The following is a 21,417-nucleotide window of genomic DNA, read 5'->3' as shown; positions in this document are numbered from 1 at the left end:
GCACCGCCGCGGGCGTGACCGCCATTTTCTATCTGATTAATCACTCGAGACCTGATCATCCACAGGAGAGGACCTATACTGCAAGTGCTGCTGTGAACTCGGTCTGGAAGTGACAATGGCTGCTGCGACTGGGGAAAGGGCCCCTGCCTTCACGTCTGAAGAGTTGGAGAAACTTGTGGATGGGGTCCTCCCCCAGTATGCGCTACTCTACGGTCCTCCAGACCAACAGGTGAGTACACTGAGTGCTCCTTGAATGGTCTATGCCTGTGTGGAGTGGGGTGGCTGTCAGTTGGTGGGGTGGGGAGAAAATGAGGAGTGCAACGCACGACAGATGTGAGAATGGGCCACATGGCAAGGTTGGGGAGGGGGGGCATTTACTCCATACATGCAGAAATGTGACGTTTTCTCTTTCCCACCCTGTACATGTCAAACAGGTGAGCGCCCATCAGAAAATCGATATTTGGCGTGCCATCGCCAAGGAAGTCCGGGCCCTGGGGGTCTACACCAGACGGGCACCCACTGTCGGAAGAGGTGGGAGGACATCCGCCGCGGAACCCGTAAGACCGCAGAGACACTGCTGGGGATGGCCTCCCGACCTAGGAGGGGTGCCAGTCGTACCCTGACCCCCCTGATGTCCCGGATCCTGGCGGTGGCCTACCCTGAGTTGGATGGGCGCTTGAGGACAGCACAGCAGACACAAGGGGGTGAGTATCAGCACATTCTGCTATCCTTACGCGCAAGTGAGGCGTCTGGGTGGGGGAGGAGGCCTGTGTGTGACAGTAGGCCAGGGCGCTTTCCGTAGTGTAGTCCCCTCCCTTAGACATGGCCCTGTGCCCCCGCCCCCCACCTCTGTAGGGTGCCAAGTGCAGCTATCCATGGTCCTCCATCACCCATGTGCGCGTCTGTTGTCCCTAGACCTGTTGGCCTAGTCAGAAGTACTGAGTAGTATACCCCAAGTTCGCGGCTTAGTGCACGAGGCACCTGTGTCTGTCCTCTCCGCCAAGGGTTTTGACAAGGCATACACTCAACGTTGTTTTATTTCTCCCCCCACCCTTATTCTTTGTTTTCTTGTGCATTAGCATCATCAGGCGGAGGAGAATTGGCGTCGGAGCACGAGGGAGCTGCAGGTCACCAGGCCCCGGTGGGCACTGACACAGACACCGAGGGCACCAGTGATCCGGAGGGCGAGGGGAGCACCACAACGGGGGCCGGTGGAGACACCAGCGACACGGACACGTCCTCGTTTGGGAGCTCCCTAGCGGGGGCGGCAACATCTGTGCCCCCGCAACAACAGGTACAGCCGCCACCTAGCGCACCAGCACCGCCCTCCCAGCAGCCCCTCAGTCTTCGCTCCGTGCCTGTTCGCCCAGGAAGGCGCGCGTCTCCTTCGCCCCAGGCACCTCAGCCCCTGCCTCTGTTACCCCTGCTGCCCTCAGTGCGGAGCTCATTGACCTGGTGAGGACGCTCATTGTTGGGCAGACCACCCTTTTGAATGCCATCCAGGGGGTGCAAAGGGAGGTGCAACAGAGCAATGCCTACCTGGAGGGCATTCATTCGGGTCAGGCTGCCCATCAACGAGCGTTCACTTCTCTGGCCTCAGCACTGACGGCAGCCATTGTCCCTGTCTCCAGTCTCCCTCTTCTAACTGCCTCCACCCTTTCTCTGTCTCCTGTTCCTCAGCCTATCCCATCCACACCATCAGACCAGCCTGCACACACCTCAACACCCAAGGCCAGCTCATCCAAACATAAGCACCACAGAACAGACAAGCATTCACCCAAGCAACACCCAGATGCAGACATACCAACATTCACTTCCACCTCTGTGTCCCCCACCTCCTCGTCTCCCTCCTCCCTCCCTGTAACGTCTACACTCACACCTGCGTGCACACCAACATCAGCCAGTTCTTCCATCACCAGCACACCCTCCACTACAGTCCTCACACGTGCAGTCACCACCCCCACTGCCATCTACACGTCCCCTGTGTCCTCTCCCACTGTGTCTGTCACCCCCTCTTCCAAGACACATAAACGCAGGCAGCCACCCAAGCAACAGCCAACCACCTCACGACAGCCTACGTCCCAGTCACCTGCACCCAAGGATAGCACACCTGACTCTCCTACAACCACATCCTCTTCCTCCACTTCTATCACCACTACTCGTACCCTTTACCTTGGTCCAAAGAAGTATTACCTCTCCAATGTTAACCTCTTTCCCTCCCCTGACCCACCCCCTCCATCTGGGAAAAGTCCCAAAGGCACCTCAGCCACCACCAGCCCAGCTGCTAAGGTACAAGTGGTGCATGGATTATGGAGCCCACCCTTTGGCGTCAGTGACACTTCACTGAGCAGCAAGGGGACTGCCAGCCCCCCCCCAGGCAAGAGGACCCGGAAAGTGAAGGGCCGCCGTGAGCGGACTGAGATGGCTGCCCCCAAGGAGGTAACTCCGGCCACTTCACCTGCCACAACAGCCAGGGGAGGCAAGGGCCTGAGAGCCCCATCTAAGGAGCGGAAGGGCAGCAGGGCGGAGAGGCCAGCCAGCAGGAGCGCGGAGCAGGAGGGCCCCACACGCCCCATCCCGCCTGCAAGGGATGACACCAAAGGGCCCAGGACTCCGTCTCCGAAGGGGCCTGACACTGCACGTTCGGAGGGCGAGTGAGCAGGTTGTCAAGGCCAGGTCTGACTCCCTACACTGACTGGAAGAGCACCGCTGAACAGGGCCCCGCCGTGCAGAAGAGCACCGCTGAACAGGTCCCCGCCATGAAGACAAGCACCGCTGAACAGGGCCCCGCCGTGCAGAAGAGCACCGCTGAACAGGGCCCCGCCATGAAGACAAGCACCGCTGAACAGGGCCCCGCCATGAAGACAAGCACCGCTGAACAGGGCCCCGCCGTGCAGAAGAGCACCGCTGAACAGGGCCCGCCATGAAGACAAGCACCGCTGAACAGGGCCCCGCCGTGCAGAAGAGCACCGCTGAACAGGGCCCCGCCATGAAGACAAGCACCGCTGAACAGGGCCCCGCCGTGCAGAAGAGCACCGCTGAACAGGGCCCCGCCATCTCAAGCACCGCTCCGCTGGGCCCTTCCTGTCAAGCACCGCTCTGCTGGGCCCTTCCTGTCAAGCACCGCTCCGCTGGGCCCCGCCGTCTCAAGCACCGCTCCGCTGGGCCCTTCCTGTCAAGCACCGCTCTGCTGGGCCCTTCCTGTCAAGCACCGCTCCGCTGGGTCCCGCCGTCTCAAGCACCGCTCCGCTGGGCCCTTCCTGTCAAGCACCGCTCCGCTGGGCCCCGCCGTCTCAAGCACCGCTCCGCTGGGCCCTTCCTGTCAAGCACCGCTCCGATGGGCCCCGCCGTCTCACGCACCGCTCCGCTGGGCCCTTCCTGTCAAGCACCGCTCCGCTGGGCCCTTCCTGTCAAGCACAGCTTCGCTGGGCCCCGCCGTCTCACGCACCGCTCCGCTGGGCCCTTCCTGTCAAGCACTGTTCACTGTGCCCACCATGCATCCTCCATGACCAGTGGACTCTGTTATCCACCTGATGGACTGTGGCTTTGCACTCCCCAGGATGGCACAGTGGGCAAGCCACCCACTGTAGAGACTTTGAGAGACTGTGGCTTTGCACTCCCCAGGATATGTCAGTGGGCATGGTGGCCCCTTCGTGGATCTGGCGTCGTGGACTCATGTGGCTGTGGAGCCCCCCCCTTCCCTTCCCCCTGAGGTGCCTGTAGTTTTGTCACCAGATGCCCCTGCAGTGTTCTCTCCAAAGGACTCAGGTCTCCTGTGTGGGCTTTGCCCTTGTTTCGCTACACTTTGGCCCACGGACATGATGAATTCGTAAGATGTGCAGGACTACTTGCTTCAGTTATCCACTGCTGTGTAAATACTTTTTTTTAATGAAATATTTTTTGATGGTTGAATAAGACTTTTCTGAAGCTATTTTGTACATAAATATTTATTCTCAATTTGGTTATGTCATTGTATTTTTTACGGGTGTTTGGGTGGTGTCACTGTGAGTTGTTGCTCTGCATTGGTGTGTACATCTTGGGGGGGTCGCATATGTGTGTGCCCGTAACCTTTCGTCCTCCCCCCTCCCGTGTGTCGTAGGTGCAGTACTCACCGTTGTCGTCTGCGCCGTACTCGTGGTAGATGAGAAGGTAGACGAGAGCAGGTAGGATGTTTAATTCGGGTTCCATGCTGTCCTCCGTACTCGTGGAGTGCGTAGAGGTGAGCGTTTTCCCGTTCGTAGTCTGTTTCCGCCGTGTTTTTATCGGCGGTGCTCCCGCCCCGGAAAAGGTGGCGGATTGGTGAGTTGTGATAGTGTGGGCAGTACATTGTCTGCCGCCTGGCTGTTGGCGGTGACCGCCGCGCTGTTTGTCGGTCCCGCCGTGGCGGTCGGAGTGTTAAAGTGGCGGGCTGTGTTGGCGGTTCCCGCCAGGGTCAGAATTCCATTTTTTGGACCGCCGGCCTGTTGGCGGTTTGGCCGCCGCTTTATCACCGACCGCCAGGGTTAGAATCACCCCCAATATGCCAAAAGTATCTCAGTGAGTACCCTCAGTATGAGGGTAGCAAATATACACAAGATATATGTACCCAATACCAAAATTATGCAGTAATAGCAATAGAAAGCAATGCAAGCAAGGTACAGTCACAATAGATTGCAAGGAGAGCACATAGGTATAGGGACAACACAAACCATATACTCCAAAAGTGGAATGCGAACCACGAATGGACCCCAAACCTATGTGAGCTTGTAGAGGGTCGCTGGGACTGTAAGAAAACAGTGAGGGTTACAAAAATAGCCCACCCCAAGACCCTGAAAAGTGGGTGAAAAGTGCACCTAAGTTCCCCAGAGAGCACAGAAGTCGTGATAGGGGAATTCTGCAAGGAAGACCAACACCAGCAATGCAACAACAATGGATTTCCAGACGAGAGTACCTGTGGAACAAGGGGACCAAGTCCAAGAGTCACACTCAAGTTGGGAGTGGGCAGATGCCCAGGAAATGCCAGCTATGGGTGCAAAGAAGCTGCCACCAGATGGTAGAAGCTGTGGATTCTGCAAGAACAAAGAGGACTAGTAACTTCCCCTTTGGAGGATGGATGTCCCACGTCGTGAAGAAGCTTGCAGAGGTGTTTCCATGCAGAACAACCACAAACAAGCCTTGCTAGCTGCAAGGGTTGCGGTTAGGGTTTTTGGATGCTGCTGTGGCCCAGAAGGGACCAGGATATCACCAATTATGTGAGGAGACAGAGGGGGCGTCCAGCAAGACAAAGAGCCCACTCAGAAGCAAGCAGCACCCGCAGAAGTGCCAGAACAGGCACTACGAAGAAGAGTGAACCAGAGCTCACCCGAAGTCACAAAAGAAGGTCCCACGACGCCAGAGGACAACTCAGGAGGTTGTGCACTGGAGGTTAGAGTGTCGGGGACCCAGGCATGGCTGTGCACAAAGGAAATCCTGGAAGAGTGCACAGGAGCCGGAGCAGCTGCAAATCACGCGGTACCCAGCAATGCAGTCTAGTGTGGGGAGGCAAGGACTTACCTCCACCAAACTTGGACTGAAGAGTCACTGGACTGTGGGAGTCACTTGGACAGAGTTGCTGAGTTCCAGGGACCACGCTTGTCGTGCTGAGAGGGGACCCAGAGGACCGGTGATGCAGTCTTTTGGTGCCTGCGGTTGCAGGGGGAAGATTCCGTCGACCCACGGGAGATTTCATTGGAGCTTCTAGTGCAGAGAGGAGGCAGACTACCCCCACAGCATGCACCACCAGGAAAACAGTAGAGAAGGCGGACGGATCAGCGATACAAGGTTGCAGTAGTCGTCTTTGCTACTTTGTTGCGGTTTTGCAGGCGTCCAGAGCAGTCAGCGGTCGATTCCTTGGCAGAAGGTGAAGAGAGAGATGCAGAGGAACTCTGATGAGCTCTTGCATTCGTTATCTAAAGAATTCCCCAAAGCAGAGACCCTAAATAGCCAGAAAAGGAGGTTTGGCTACTTAGGAAGGAGGATAGGCTAGCAACACAGGTAAGAGCCTATCAGAAGGAGTCTCTGACGTCACCTGCTGGCCCTGGCCACTCAGAGCAGTCCAGTGTGCCAGCAGCACCTCTGTTTCCAAGATGGCAGAGGTCCGGAGCACACTGGAGGAGCTTTGGGCACCTCCCAGGGGAGGTGCAGGTCAGGGGAGTGATCACTCCCCTTTCCTTTGTCCAGTTTCACGCCAGAGCAGGGCTGGGGGATCCGTGAACCGGTGTAGACTGGCTTATGCAGAGATGGGCACCATCTGTGCCCATCAAAGCATTTCCAGAGGCTGGGGGAGGCTACTCCTCCCCAGCCCTGACACCTTTTTCCAAAGGGAGAGGGTGTAACACCCTCTCTCTGAGGAAGTCCTTTGTTCTGCCTTCCTGGGCCAAGCCTGGCTGGACCCCAGGAGGGCAGAAACCTGTCTGAGGGGTTGGCAGCAGCAGCAGCTGCAGTGAAACCCCGGGAAAGGTAGTTTGGCAGTACCCGGGTCTGTGCTAGAGACTCTGGGGATCATGGAATTGTCACCCCAATGCCAGAATGGCATTGGGGTGACAATTCCATGATCTTAGACATGTTACATGGCCATGTTCGGAGTTACCATTGTGACGCCATACATAGGTAGTGACCTATGTATAGTGCACGCGTGTAATGGTGACCCCGCACTCACAAAGTCTGGGGAATTTGCCCTGAACAATGTGGGGGCACCTTGGCTAGTGCCAGGGTGCCCACACACTAAGTAACTTTGCACCCAACCTTTACCAGGTAAAGGTTAGACATATAGGTGACTTATAAGTTACTTAAGTGCAGTGGTAAATGGCTGTGAAATAACATGGACATTATTTCACTCAGGCTGCAATGGCAGGCCTGTGAAAGAATTGTCAGAGCTCCCTATGGGTGGCAAAAGAAATGCTGCAGCCCATAGGGATCTCCTGGAACCCCTATACCCTGGGTACCTCAGTACCATATACTGGGGAATTATAAGGGTGTTCCAGTATGCCAATGTAAATTGGTGAAATTGGTCACTAGCCTGTTAGTGACAATTTGGAAATAAATGAGAGAGCATAACCACTGAGGTTCTGGTTAGCAGAGCCTCAGTGAGACAGTTAGTCATCACACAGGTAACACATACAGGGCACACTTATGAGCACTGGGGCCCTGGCTGTCAGGGTCCCAGTGACACATACAACTAAAACAACATATATACAGTGAAATATGGGGGTAACATGCCAGGCAAGATGGTACTTTCCTACACAACCCCCCCCAAACGAAGGACAATAAGACTAGCCATGACCTGATGAGTCTTCATTGTCTAAGTGGAAATATCTGGAGAGTCCATCTGCATTGGAGTGGCTACTCCCAGGTCTATGTTCCACTGTATAGTCCATTCCCTGTAGGGATATGGACCACCTCAACAATTTAGGGTTTTCACCTTTCATTTGTTTTAGCCAAAGTAGAGGTTTGTGGTCTGTCTGAACAATGAAGTGAGTGCCAAACAGGTATGGCCTCAACTTCTTCAGTGCCCAGACCACAGCAAAGGCCTCCCTCTCTATGGCAGACCAACGCTTTTCTCTAGGGGTCAACCTCCTGCTGATAAAAGCAACAGGTTGATCCTGGCCCTCAGAATTAAGTTGTGAAAGGACTGCCCCTACCCCTAATTCAGATGCATCAGTTTGGACAATGAATTTTTTGGAGTAACAGGGGCTTTTCAGGACAGGTGCAGAGCACATGGGCTGCTTCAGCTCCTCAAAAGCTCTCTGACAGTTAGCTGTCCACAATACCTTTTTAGGCATTTTCTTTGAAGTGAGGTCATTAAGAGGGGCTGCTATGGAGCCATAGTTCTTTATGAACCCTGGAGTACCCAGTGAGGCCTAAAAAGGCTCTCACCTGAGTCTGAGTTGTAGGGGGAACCCAATCTATGATAGTTTGGATTTTCCCCTGAAGTGGTGCAATCTGTTCTCCACCTACCAGGTGTCCCAGATAAACCACTTTCCCCTGCCCTATCTGGCACTTTGAAGCCTTGATAGTGAGGCCTGCCTTTTGCAGGGCCTCCTAAACTTTCCATAGGTGGACCAGGTGATCATCCCAGCTGGAGCTAAAGACAGATATATCATCTAGATATGCTGCACTAAAAGCCTCCAGCCCTTGCAGGACTGTATTCACCAACCTCTGAAAAGTGGCAGGTGCATTTTTCAAACCAAAGGGCATTACTGTGAATTGGTAGTGCCCTCCAATAGTCGAAAATGCAGTTTTTGCTTTTGCATCCTCTGATAACTTGATCTGCTAATACCCTGCAGTCAAATCAAAGGTGCTTAGATACTTGGCAGATGCCAGTGTGTCTATTAGCTCATCTGCCCTGGGTATAGGGTGAGCATCAGTTTTAGTTACCTGGTTGAGACCTCTGTAGTCTACACAAAATCTCATTTCACTTTTCCATCTTTGGAATGAGGCTTTGGTACAAGTACCACAGGAGAGGCCCATGGACTTTCAGAGTGCTCAACCACTCCCAGTTCAAGCATTTTCTGAACTTCTTGTTTTATGCAGTCCCTGACATGGTCAGGCTGCCTATAGATCTTACTTTTGACAGGCAAGCTGTCTCCAGTATCTATAGTGTGCTCACACCAAGAAGTGGTGCCTGGCACAGTAGAAAAGTGACCCAGGAGATTTATGCAGTGGTCTTTCTGCTCAGCAGTAAGACAATCTGCCAATACTACACCTTCCACTAGAGCACCTTGTTCTGTGGAAGAGAAGAGATCAGGGAGAGGGTCACTCTCTTCTTCCTGTCCTTCATCTGTTGCCATGAGCAGGGTGAGATCAGCCCTGTCATAGTAGGCGATTGACATGGAGCACCCTAAGGGGACTCCTGGCAGTGCCCAAGTCAACCAAATAGGTGACTTCTCCCTTTTTCTCAACAATAATGTGGGGACCACTCCATTTGTCTTGGAGTGCTCTTGGGGCCACAGGCTCCAAGACCCACACTTTCTGCCCTGGTTGGTACTGAATCAGAACAGCCTTCTGGTCATGCCATTGCTTTTGGAGCTCTTGGCTGGCCTGAAGGTTTTTACTGGCCTTTTTCATGTACTCAGCCATTCTGGATCTGAGGCCAAGTACATAGTCCACTATGTCTTGCTTAGGAGCTTTTAAAGGTTTTTCCCAACCCTCCTTTACAAGTGTTAGAGGGCCTCTTACAGGGTGTCCAAATAGGAGTTCAAAGGGGCTGAGACCCACTCCTTTTTGGGGTACCTCCCTGTAAGCAAAAAGGAGGCAAGGTAACAGGACATCCCATCTCCTCCAGAGCTTTTCAGGGAGTCCCATTATCATTCCTTTGAGAGTTTTATTAAACCTCTCAACCAGTCCATTTGTTTGTAGATGATAGGGTGTGGTGAACTTGTATGTCACACCACATTCCTTCCACATGGCCTTTAAGTAAGCAGACATGAAGTTGCTACCCCTATCTGATACCACCTCTTTTGGGAAGCCCACCCTGGAAAAAATTCCCAGGAGGGCCTTTGCCACTGCAGGAGCTGTTGTGGTCCTTAGAGGAATTGCTACAGGATATCTGGTGGCATGGTCCACTACCACCAAAATAAACCTATTGCCTGAAGCAGTAGCAGGGTCAAGGGGGCCAACTATGTCAACCCCTACCCTTTCAAAGGGAACCCCAACCACAGGCAGTGTAATAAGGGGTGCCTTTGGGGTGCCACCTGTTTTGCCACTGGCTTGACAGGTGACCCAGGACTTACACAATTCCTTTGTGTCCTCTGACATTCTAGGCCAATGAAACAAGGGAACAAGCCTGTCCCATGTTTTAATTTGTCCCAAATGTCCAGCCAAGGGAATGTCGTGGGCTAGAGTTAGGAGGAACTCTCTGTATTGAAAGGGAATAACCAATCTCCTGGCTGCTCCAGGTTTAGGGTCCCTTGCCTCTGTATACAAGAGGTTGTCCTCCCAGTAAACTCTGTGAGAGTCACTGACATCCCCATTTTGCTGTTTGACAGCTTGCTGTCTTAGACCCTCTAGTGTGGGACAGGTCTGCTGTGCCACACTCAGATCCTCCCTGGAAGGCCCCCCTCCACCTAAAAGCTCAGCAGTGTCCGCTTCCCGCTCCTCTGGTGTAGGTTCTGCACAGGGTGGGAATTCTTCTTCCTCAGAAGTTGAATCCACTGTAGAGGGAGGGATAGTAGGTAGTGTTTTACCTTTACTAACCCTAGCTTTAGGGAGCACTTGGTCCATTGTTCCAGGATCCAAGTCACCCTGTCCTTTTTGCTTTTTGGCCTGAGCCCTTGTCAAAGCAAAAATATGCCCAGGAATGCCCAGCATTGCTGCATGAGCCTCCAACTCCACTTCTGCCCAAGCTGATGTCTCTAAATCGTTCCCTAGTAGACAGTCTACAGGTAAATCTGAGGCAACCACAACTTTCTTTGGACCAGTAACCCCCCCCCCCAGTTGAGATTCACAACAGCCATGGGGTGGCAAAGAGTGTTGTTATGAGCATCAGTCACTTGGTACTGGTGACAAAGTAGGTGTTGTTCAGGGTGGACCAGTTTCTCTATTACCATGGTAACACCGACACCTGTGTCCCTGTAGGCCTGAACCTCAACACCATTTATTAGGGGAAGTTGCTTGTACTTATCCATATTAAGGGGACGAGCAACCAAGGTGGCCAAATCAATGGCAGCTTCAGAGACTAACACAGCCTCTGTGGTCTCCCTAACAAGACCAACCCCAACTAAATTACCAAAAGTGAGCCCAGCTACTCCCTTGGATTGGCTATTAGTAGGTTTGCTCCCACCACCACTGCTATTACTGGGGGCACTAGGTGTAGCAGTAGGGGTTGTGGTAGTGGGAGGCTTGGTACTTTTCTTTGGACAACTGGGATCAGTTGTCCAATGGCCTTTTACTTTACATAAATAGCACCATGGTTTCTTTACTTGATTAGAAGAGGATTTGGGCCCACCACCCCCACCAGAGTGTTTTTGTGGGCCTGATGAAGACTCATTTTTAGATTTGTCCCCACCCTTGTCTGAAGACTTACCATCCTTCTTCTTGCCATCCTTGTCACCCCCTGTATGAACTTTTCTGTTCACTCTTGTTCTGACCCATTTGTCTGCCTTCTTTCCCAATTCTTGGGGAGAGGTCAGATCTGAGTCTACTAGATACTGGTGCAACAAATCAGACACACAATTATTAAGAATATGCTCTCTCAGGATTAAGTTATACAGGCTTTCATATTCAGAAACTTTACTGCCATGTAACCACCCCTCCAAGGCATTCACTGAATGGTCAACAAAGTCTACCCAGTCTTGTGAAGACTCCTTTTTGGTTTCTCTGAACTTGATCCTGTACTGTTCAGTGGTTATGCCATAACCATCTAGGAGTGCATTCTCAAGAACTGTAAAATTATTGGCATCACTTTCCTTCACAGTAAGGAGCCTATCCCTACCCTTTCCACTGAAAGATAGCTAGAGGATAGCAGCCCACTGCCTTTGAGGGACCCCCTGTACAACACAGGCCCTCTCAAGTGCAGCAAACCACTTGTTAATGTCACCCCCCTCCTTGTAAGGGGGAACTATCTTGTACAGATTCCTAGAATCATGCTCTTTTACAGGATTACTATCTGTAATACTGCTGCTGCCACCATGGGGTCCAAACCCCAACCTCTGCCTTTCTTTTTCTAAGTCAAATGCTTCCCTGTCTAGATCCAGCTGTTGCTTTTTAAGCTTCAGTCTGGACTCTTCCACTCTCAATCTATTGAGTTCCCTTTCTAACACTCTGTCACCAGGGTGGGTGGGTTGGGCATGCTTAGACACAGAAGAATGGTGTGAATGGACAGAGGGAGACCTGTCCCTAACAGATGGCACTCTAACAACCTGGCCTAAAGGAGTAATCTCCCTACTGTGGTGAGAACTCACATAAGTACCAGCCCTGCTAGGTGGCCTGCTAAGGGGCAGGTTGGGAAGGTTCCCATCTAACACTTTTACTGGGGCTACCACAGAGTCAGAGTGTGAACCATCAGCTAATCTGTCACCTGATGTGCCAGCTAAGGTCTTATCATGTTCAATGAGCATATTAACCAACAGTTCTCTAGAGGGATTCTTCCCTACCCCTAAACCTCTATCAATGCAGAGACTCCTTGCACCTTTCCAGCAAAGGTGGTCATAAGCAGTGCTGGTCAGCTCCAGAGTTTGACCTGTACCAGACATGATAGAAAAAGGTTTAAGGGACAGAAAAAGAAAGAAAAAGTTTCAGAACTTTTTAAGGAACAGGAAAAAAAAACTTTTTCTACTTTTAAGAAACTTTTTTAAAGTTTTAGAGGAACTTTTCAGCACTTAGCAAAAGAGTAAGAGAAGAAAAGCAAAACTTTTTGGTTAGGTGTACATACACTGAACTTGTTTTGTATATTTTTCTCTTATGAAAAGTACAAAATGACAAAATGGTAAGTAGTTGCAAGTACTTATCCCACCGATGCACAACCAATGTAGGAGGCTGGCCTGGTTTGTAGTGGTACCAAGGTGTACTTACACTCTGCACCAGGCTCAGTTATCCCTTATTAGTTTAGAAGAGGTGTCTAGCAGCTTAGGCTGATAGAAAAGGGTAGCTTAGCAGAGCAGCTTAGGCTGAACTAGGAGACGTGTAAAGCTCCCACTATACCACTGGTGTCATATGCACAATATCATAAGAAAACACAATACATCGATATACTAAAAATAAGGGTACTTTATTTTTATGACAATATGCCAAAAGTATCTCAGTGAGTACCCTCAGTATGAGAATAGCAAATATACACAAGATATATGTACACAATACCAAAATTATGCAGTAATAGCAATAGAAAGCAATGCAAGCAATGTACAGTCACGATAGATTGCAATGAGAGCACATAGGTATAGGGGCAACACAAACCATATACTCCAAAAGTGGAATGCGAACCACGAATGGCCCCCAAACCTATGTGAGCTTGTAGAGGGTCACTGGGACTGTAAGAAAACAGTGATGGTTAGAAAAATTGCCCACCCCAAGACCCTGATAAGTGGGTGCAAAGTGCACCTATGTTCCCCAGAGAGCACAGAAGTCGTGATAGGGGAATTCTGCAAGGAAGACCAACACCAGCAATGCAACAACGATGGATTTCCAGACGAGAGTACCTGTGGAACAAGGGGACCAAGTCCAAGAGTCACACTCAAGTTGGGAGTGGGCAGATGCCCAGGAAATGCCAGCTGTGGGTGCAAAGAAGATGCCACCGGATGGTAGAAGCTGTGGATTCTGCAAGAACGAAGAGGACTAGGAACTTTCCCTTTGGAGGATGGATGTCCCACGTCGTGAAGAAGCTTGCAGAGGTGTTTCCGTGCAGAAAGACTGCAAACAAGCCTTGCTAGCTGCAAGGGTTGCGGTTAGGGTTCTTGGATGCTGCTGTGGCCCAGGAGGGACCAGGATATCGCCAATTGTGTGAGGAGACAGAGAGGGCATCCAGCAAGACAAAGAGCCCACTCAGAAGCAAGCAGCACCCGCAGAAGTGCCGGAACAGGCACTACAAAAAAGAGTGAATCAGAGCTCACCCGAAGTCACCAAAGAAGGTCCCACGACGCCGGAGGACAACTCAGGAGGTTGTGCACTGCAGGTTAGAGTGTTGGGGACCCAGGCTTGGCTGTGCACAAAGGAAATCCTGGAAGAGTGCACAGGAGCTGGAGCAGCTGCAAATCATGCTGTACCCAGCAATGCAGTCTAATGTAGGGAGGCTAGGACTTACCTCCACCAAACTTGGACTGAAGAGTCACTGGACTGTGGGAGTCACTTGGACAGAGTTGCTGAGTTCCAGGGACCACGCTCGTCGTGCTGAGAGGGGACCCAGAGGACCGGTGATGCAGTCTTTTGGTGCCTGCGGTTGCAGGGGGAAGATTCCATCGACCCACTGGAGATTTCTTCGGAGCTTCTTGTGCAGAGAGGAGGCAGACTACCCCCACAGCATGCACCACCAGGAAAACAGTCAAGAAGGCGGACGGATCAGCGATACAAGGTTGCAGTAGTCGTCTTTGCTACTTTGTTGCGGTTTTGCAGGCGTCTGGAGCAGTCAGCGGTCGATTCTTTGGCAGAAGATGAAGAGAGAGATGCAGAGGAACTTTGATGAGCTCTTGCATTCGTTATCTAAAGAATTCCCCAAAGCAGAGACCCTAAATAGCCAGAAAAGGAGGTTTGGCTACTTAGGAAGGAGGATAGGCTAGCAACACAGGTAAGAGCCTATCAGAAGGAGTCTCTGACGTCACCTGCTGGCCCTGTCCACTCAGAGCAGTCCAGTGTGCCAGCAGCACCGCTGTTTGCAAGATGGCAGAGGTCTGGAGCACACTGGAGGAGCTCCGGGCACCTCCCAGGGGGGGGGTAGGTCAGGGGAGTGGTCACTCCCCTTTCCTTTGTCCAGTTTCGCGCAAGAGCAGAGCTGGGGGATCCCTGAACCGGTGTAGACTGGCTGATGCAGAGATGGGCACCATCTGTGCCCATCAAAGCATTTCCAGAGGCTGGGGGAGGCTACGCCTCCCCAGCCCTGACACCTTTTTCCAAAGGGAGAGGGTGTAACACCCTCTCTCTGAGGAAGTCCTTTGTTCTGCCTTCCTGGGCCAAGCCTGGCTGGACCCCAGGAGGGCAGAAACCTGTCTGAGGGGTTGGCAGCAGCAGCAGCTGCAGTGAAACCCCGGGAAAGGTAGTTTGGCAGTACCCGGGTCTGTGCTAGAGAGTTGGGGGATCATGGCGTGACAATTCCATGATTTTAGACATGTTACATGGCCATGTTCGGAGTTACCATTGTGACGCCATACATAGGTAGTGACCTATGTATAGTGCACGCGTGTAATGGTGTCCCCGCAATCACAAAGTCCGGGGAATTTGCCCTGAACAATGTGGGGGCACCTTGGCTAGTGCTAGGGTGCCCACACACTAAGTAACTTAGCACCCAACCTTTACCAGGTAAAGGTTAGACATATAGGTGACTTATAAGTTACTTAAGTGCAGTGGTAAATGGCTGTGAAATAACGTGGACGTTATTTCACTCAGAATGCAATGGCAGGCCTGGTAAGATTTGTCAGAGCTCCCTATGGGTGGCAAAAGAAATGCTGAAGCCCATAGGGATCTCCTGGAACCCCAATACCCTAGGTACCTCAGTACCATATACTAGGGAATTATAAGGGTGTTCCAGTATGCCAATGTAAATTGGTGAAATTGGTCACTAGCCTGTTATTGACAATTTGGAAAGAAATGAGAGAGCATAACCACCGAGGTTCTGGTCAGCAGAGCCTCAGTGAGACAGTTAGTCATCACACAGGTAACACATACAGGGCACACTTATGAGCACTGGGGCCCTGGCTGGCAGGGTCCCAGTGACACATACAACTAAAACAACATATATACAGTGAAATATGGGGATAACATGCCAGGCAAAATGGTACTTTCCTACACCTATGTGTTTCCCTCCTCAGGCCGAACTAGAAGCTGAGCCGCTGTCTCTGCCCTCATTTATAAGCAGAACGTAAGACATTGTAACTCACCGCAGCTGCAGGAAACTGACGTATCTGCAGCTGCATCCACTTCTATTGGAGGAATACTGGGTATTGTAGTCATTGAAGCCGAGGATCATGGGAAGTGTAGTTATTTACCTTCCTTCATCACTGTCATGTAGACAAAGATTTTGGATGTCTACACATGATGCTCCACAATGTTGCAAGAAGTGCCCAAGGGCTTATCTGAATTATTTTATTATGGTTGATGGCTCCCAAATTAGTAAGAAGAGACGTTTGCCCTGCTTGTATTAGCCATTTTCTTTTCTGAAAGGATTCAAGATATCTTGACACGCCGCACCGCATTAGGGCCAATGTGCCCGAGAGTGTGTCTAATTTTTTTTTTTTACACAAATGGTTTTCTTCTTCCACCGTTCTCATTTATAGCAGGATTCAGAATGTTGTGACATACTAAACACGAGCGGTGTGGGGTTTACATGATCATATCCTTATTAATTATTTCTTCCCCAAATTACCTCACTCGGGTGTTAGATTAACAGACAAGACTTTTAAGAGATATGGTAGTATAAATACACCCCCAAATGACAGGATCGTACTTGCAAGTCGAGATCCTTTTTTTAGTCCATATAGTTTAATAGAGACCAAAGGAAACAAAGAAAAAAGAGAAGCAAAAAAAAAAAGCCAGGCCACCCTCCATCCCAAATGTCAATATGGTACTAGTAATATATCATCCAGCCGAAATGTAGGGATATGACATCAAGCTTCTATTCCTCTATCCCCTCGCTGGCTCAGTGGGAGATGAAAAGGACAAAGAACATAAAAAAGCAGAACAAGGGTTTCTTCTGCATTGTCCTTCAGGTTCTATTCACTCACAGATGGTTACTAATCCTATCCCACTGATGCTGTACCCCAGAAAATCTCATCATTAAGGCTCCCCCACATCCGTACGGAGGCAATAGATCCATCGTTGCTCAAATATCAGAAGTGGCCTTGTCATATCTGGATGCGTTTGTACCAGTTTCTCCAAGACGCACCATTCCATATCATTCTCTGTGTGACCTTTCTCAATAAGGTGTTTCGTGAGTTTTGTGGCATCTTGTATGCACCGAATGGTGCTCCGATTTTCTACTCTTCGTGTTCTGATCTTCATGGTAGTCATCCCCACATATAGTAGATTACAGGAAAATCTGATCAAGTAAATCACATTCTTTGCAGTGCAGTTTGTAAATGATTGCAGTGTCAAGGGTGTCCTTTTGCCTATATCTACCTCTTTGAGTCATCTCGTCAGGGGACAGACACTACAGTTACCACAGGGAGCATGGCATGCTGGGGCAGGTCTATCCCAAAGGGTTCTTTGTTGTCCCATAAGTTTTCAGTTGTTTGTGCGGGTATGTACCAGGACATCCTTGATATTTGTTGCCCTTTTAAAAGCGAACATAGGTCTGTCCAAAGCTAAGCCACCTGATTGTAAGATGCTCCAACGGTCATTAATAACCTTTTTTTATTAGATAGTGGCCTGAAAGTGGTAACACAAATCAATTTTTCTTTTTGTTATTGTTGGAAAGTCATCAACAAATGTTCCCTGTTATTGTTCAAAGCTCTCTTGTTGGCTGTTGGACCTGGTCCTTTTACTGGGTCATTCCCCAGACTTTTAGCTTTTTTGCCTCCTTATTTTTCTGACCTTTGCTGGCTAATGCTTTGACTCTGAGCACTTTTTCACTGCTAACCAGTGCTAAAGTGCATGTGCTCTCTCTTACAAAATTGGTATGATTGGCTAATACCTAATTGGCATATTTAATTTACCTATAAGTCCCTTGTAAAGTGGTATCCCTATACCCAGGGCCTGTAAATGAAATGTTACTACTGGGCCTGCAGCGGTGCTTGCGCCACCCACTGAAGTAGCCTGTCAAACCTATCTCAGGCCTGCTAGCGCAGTGCCTGTGTGCACAGTTTTCTGCCACAGGGACCTGGCATCTAAATTTACTGGCCAGGCCAGAAACACCCCTTTTACTACATGTAAGTCACCCTTAAGGGATGCCCTAGCTAGCCCTTTGGGCAGGGTGCAATGCATGTAGAAGGCAGGACATGTGCCATGTTGCATGGCCTGTCCTGGTAGTGACAAACAGCCTAACTTGGTGTCTCGCTGCTGTGAGTGCTTCCTTCTCATAGGATTGCATTGGAAATGTCCTGCCTTATGTGTAAGGGGTATTGTCTGATTTATGAGGGGTAGCGTAGGCATGTTTGGTATGGTTGTGATAGTGGTGAGAAATGCTGCTTACTGGTGTAGGAGTATTTTTTATTACTATCACAGAAATGCCACTTCTTGAAAGTGCACATTTATCTGTGCTCATGACTTTGGGGTTTTGCAGCTTGCCTCCAATCCACATCTGGACAGACTGACAGTTGGGGCTTTGTGCATACTTCTCAGACAGCCTGAACACAGGGAGGGTGGAGGTGTCATAGAGATGCGTCTACATATTTGTAAGGAAATGCCTCCTTGGCATGGTTACCCCCTGACCTTTTGCCTTTGCTGATGCTAAGTTATGATTTGAAAGTGTGCTGGGACCCTGCTAACCAGGCCCCAGCACCAGTGTTCTTTCCCTAAACTGTACCTTTGTCTTCACAATTGGCACAACCCTGGCACTCAGGTAGGTCCCTTGTAACTAGTACCCCTGGTACTAAGGGCCCTGATGCCAGGGAAGGTCTCTAAGGGCTGCAGCATGTCTTATGCCACCCTAGGGGCCCTCACTCAGCACATACACACTGCTTCCCAGCTTGCGTGTGCTGGTGGGGAGAAAATGAATAAGTCGACATGGCACTCCCCTCAGAGTGCCATGCCAACCTCACACTGCCTGTGGCATAGGTAAGTCACCCCTCTAGCAGGCCTTACAGCCCTAAGGCAGGGTGCACTATACCACAGGTGAGGGCATATGTGCATGAGCACTATGCCCCTACAGTGTCTAAGCAAAACCTTAGACATTGTAAGTGCAGGGTGGCCATAAGAGTATATGGTCTGGGAGTCTGTCAAACACGAACTCCACAGCACCATAATGGTTACACTGAAAACTGGGAAGTTTGGTATCAAACTTCTCAGCACAATAAAAGAACACTGATGCCAGTGTACACTGTATTGTAAAATACACCCAGAGGGAATCTTAGAGATGCCCCCTGAAAACATACCCAACTTCCAGTGTGGGCTGACTAGTTTTTGCCAGCCTGCCACACACCAGACATGTTGCTGGCCACATGGGGAGAATGCCTTTGTCACTCTGTGGCCAGGAACAAAGCCTGTACTGGGTGGAGGTGCTTCTAACCTCCCCCTGCAGGAACTGTAACACCTGGTGGTGAGCCTCAAAGGCTCACCCCCTTTGTTACAGCGCCCAGGGCATCCCAGCAAGTGGAGATGCCCGCCCCTCCGGCCACTGCCCCCACTTTTGGCGGCAAGGCTGGAGGAGATAATGAGGAAAACAAGGAGGAGTCACCCACCAGTCAGGACAACCCCTAAGGTGTCCTGAGCTGAGGTGACTCATACTTTTAGAAATCCTCCATCTTGTAGAAGGAGGATTCCCCCAATAGGATTAGGGATGTGCCCCCCTCCCCACAGGGAGGAGGCACAAAGAGGGTGTAGCCACCCTAAAGGACAGTAGCCATTGGCTACTGCCCTCCCAGACCTAAACACACCCCTAAATTCAGTATTTAGGGGCCCCCTGAACTGAGAAAGATAGATTCCTGCAACCAAAAGAAGAAGAAGGACTGCTGACCTTAAGCCCTGCAGTGAAGATGGAGACGACAACTGATTTGGCCCCAGGCCCACCGGCCTGTCTCCCTACTTTGACGAAAACTGCAACAGCAACGCATCCAACAGGGACCAGCGACCTCTGAAGCCTCAGAGGACTGCCCTGCAAATAAAGGACCAAGAAGCTCCAGAGAACAGCGGACCTGTTCAACAAACTACAACTTTCAGCAACAAAGAAACAACTTTAAAGACCCCCCGTTTCCCGCCGGTAACGTGAGACTTTCTACTCTGCACCCGACGCCCCCGGCTTGACCTGTGGAAAACAAACACCTCAGGAGGACTTCCCGGCGACTGCGAGCCCGTGAGAAGCCAGAGTTGAGCCCCCTGACCACCCACAGCGACGCCTGCAGAGGAAATTCAGAGGCTCCCCCTGACCGCTACTGCCTGTAACAAGGGACCCGACGCCTGGAACCAACACTGCACCCGCAGCCCCCAGGACCTGAAGGAACCGAACTCCAGTGCAGGAGCGACCCCCACGTGACCCTCTGCCTAGCCCAGGTGGTGGCTACCCCGAGGAGCCCCCCCTGTGCCTGCCTGCATCGTTGAAGAGACCCCCTTGTCTCCCCATTGCTTTCAATACAAAACCCGATGCCTGTTTGCACTCTGCACCCGGCCGCCCCTGTGCCGCTGAGGGTGTACTTTCTGTCCCTGCTTGTGTCCCCCCTGGTGCCCTACAAAATCCCCCTGGTCTGCCCTACGTGTACGCGGGTACTTACCTGCTGGCAGACTGGAACCGGGGCACCCCTGTTTCAATTGAAGCCTATGTGTTTTGGGCACCTATTTGACCTCTGCACCTGACCGGCCCTGAGCTGCTGGTGTGGTAACTTTGGGGTTGCCTTGAACCCCCAACGGGTTCTTTCCGCAGCTAGGCCTCAGTGTGTGTTGCAAATCCCCCATCCCTTGGTAGCAGGGTGCGGTGCGCCACAAATGTACTGGTCTTTGGGGAGTACAGGCTTGAGAGCCATCCCATAGGACACTGACTGGCTGGGGAGCCCATCCGCCGCATCGAGTGTGTGAGAGCCCCGGGAGGGAGCTTGGCCCGACCAGGCATCCGGGGCAAGCCGCACCCTGGCATACCATCCACGGCTGAGGCAGGATGTATCGTTGTCACTTGCACTTGGGGGAATATGCCAACGGTTGTAGCTTGGAGTTTAAAGGGATTCCATGCCTGCAACTATATTCTATAGGGCTACAGCAGCTGGAGCGTCACTGACGAGCAGCCATCTTGGATGCCGCGTGGCCACGCCCCCTACTGACTTCACACTTTTACCAGAATTGGGGCTGCTGTCAGGCACATGTATTATCATCTATTCATATTTTATTACTTTTGTTGGGGATAAGATTGTATTTCACTGAAAGAATAATTCTTTAATTTCAGGTGCCTCATGTGATTCTAGGCACCTCTTTCCTTCGTGCAGTAATAGCATCAAAAACTCTGCTGTCATAATCTTTGTCCCTGCCAAGAGTGAAGCCAATATTAGCTCGTTGGATGCTAAACATGGCACAGTAAATGGCTGGGCACTCAAGGTCTGAGAATTTCATTCAACATTTGCACTTCATTGCAGGACTTTAAGGGGTGAAAAGGTGAGTAATTATGGGCGCTTGAACAGCACACACTGCTGAGTAAACTGTGCTTCTTTTGAGATGCTCTTGATGCTGTCTTTCATGATTTCCAGGGAAGAGCTGCGCAGACAGACAGCATGGGTAGTTAAAAAACAGGATGATAATTCCTTAAGCACAGGCATATGTTAACATACATTTGTAGTATTACACAAATATGCACCTATGGATGTAGTGCTTTGTTGTCTGAGGTTGCTTAATTCGGTAATACGCGACAGGCATCCATGTATGAGTGCAAAGAATCAAATGAATGTGGAAATATACCATTTTACGATTCCATTCATTCTCCAAACAAAAATAAATATGAATACATACCAATAGGATGGCCAAAAAAGAAATATAGATACAGACAGAAAGGTTAAAACTGGGAGCCCTACTTATAAAGGGTTAATGTTCCCTTACATGATGGCCATCGAGCGCTTGCATTCGTTCCTCATTCCTCACCTTAATTGAATGGAGGTGTAGCCAATCTCCACACCACCTCATTTATGT

The sequence above is a fragment of the Pleurodeles waltl genome, chromosome 3_1 (genome assembly GCF_031143425.1).
Source record: "Pleurodeles waltl isolate 20211129_DDA chromosome 3_1, aPleWal1.hap1.20221129, whole genome shotgun sequence".
Taxonomy (NCBI): Eukaryota; Metazoa; Chordata; class Amphibia; order Caudata; family Salamandridae; genus Pleurodeles; species Pleurodeles waltl.
Note: the sequence above shows the minus strand (reverse complement) of the source record.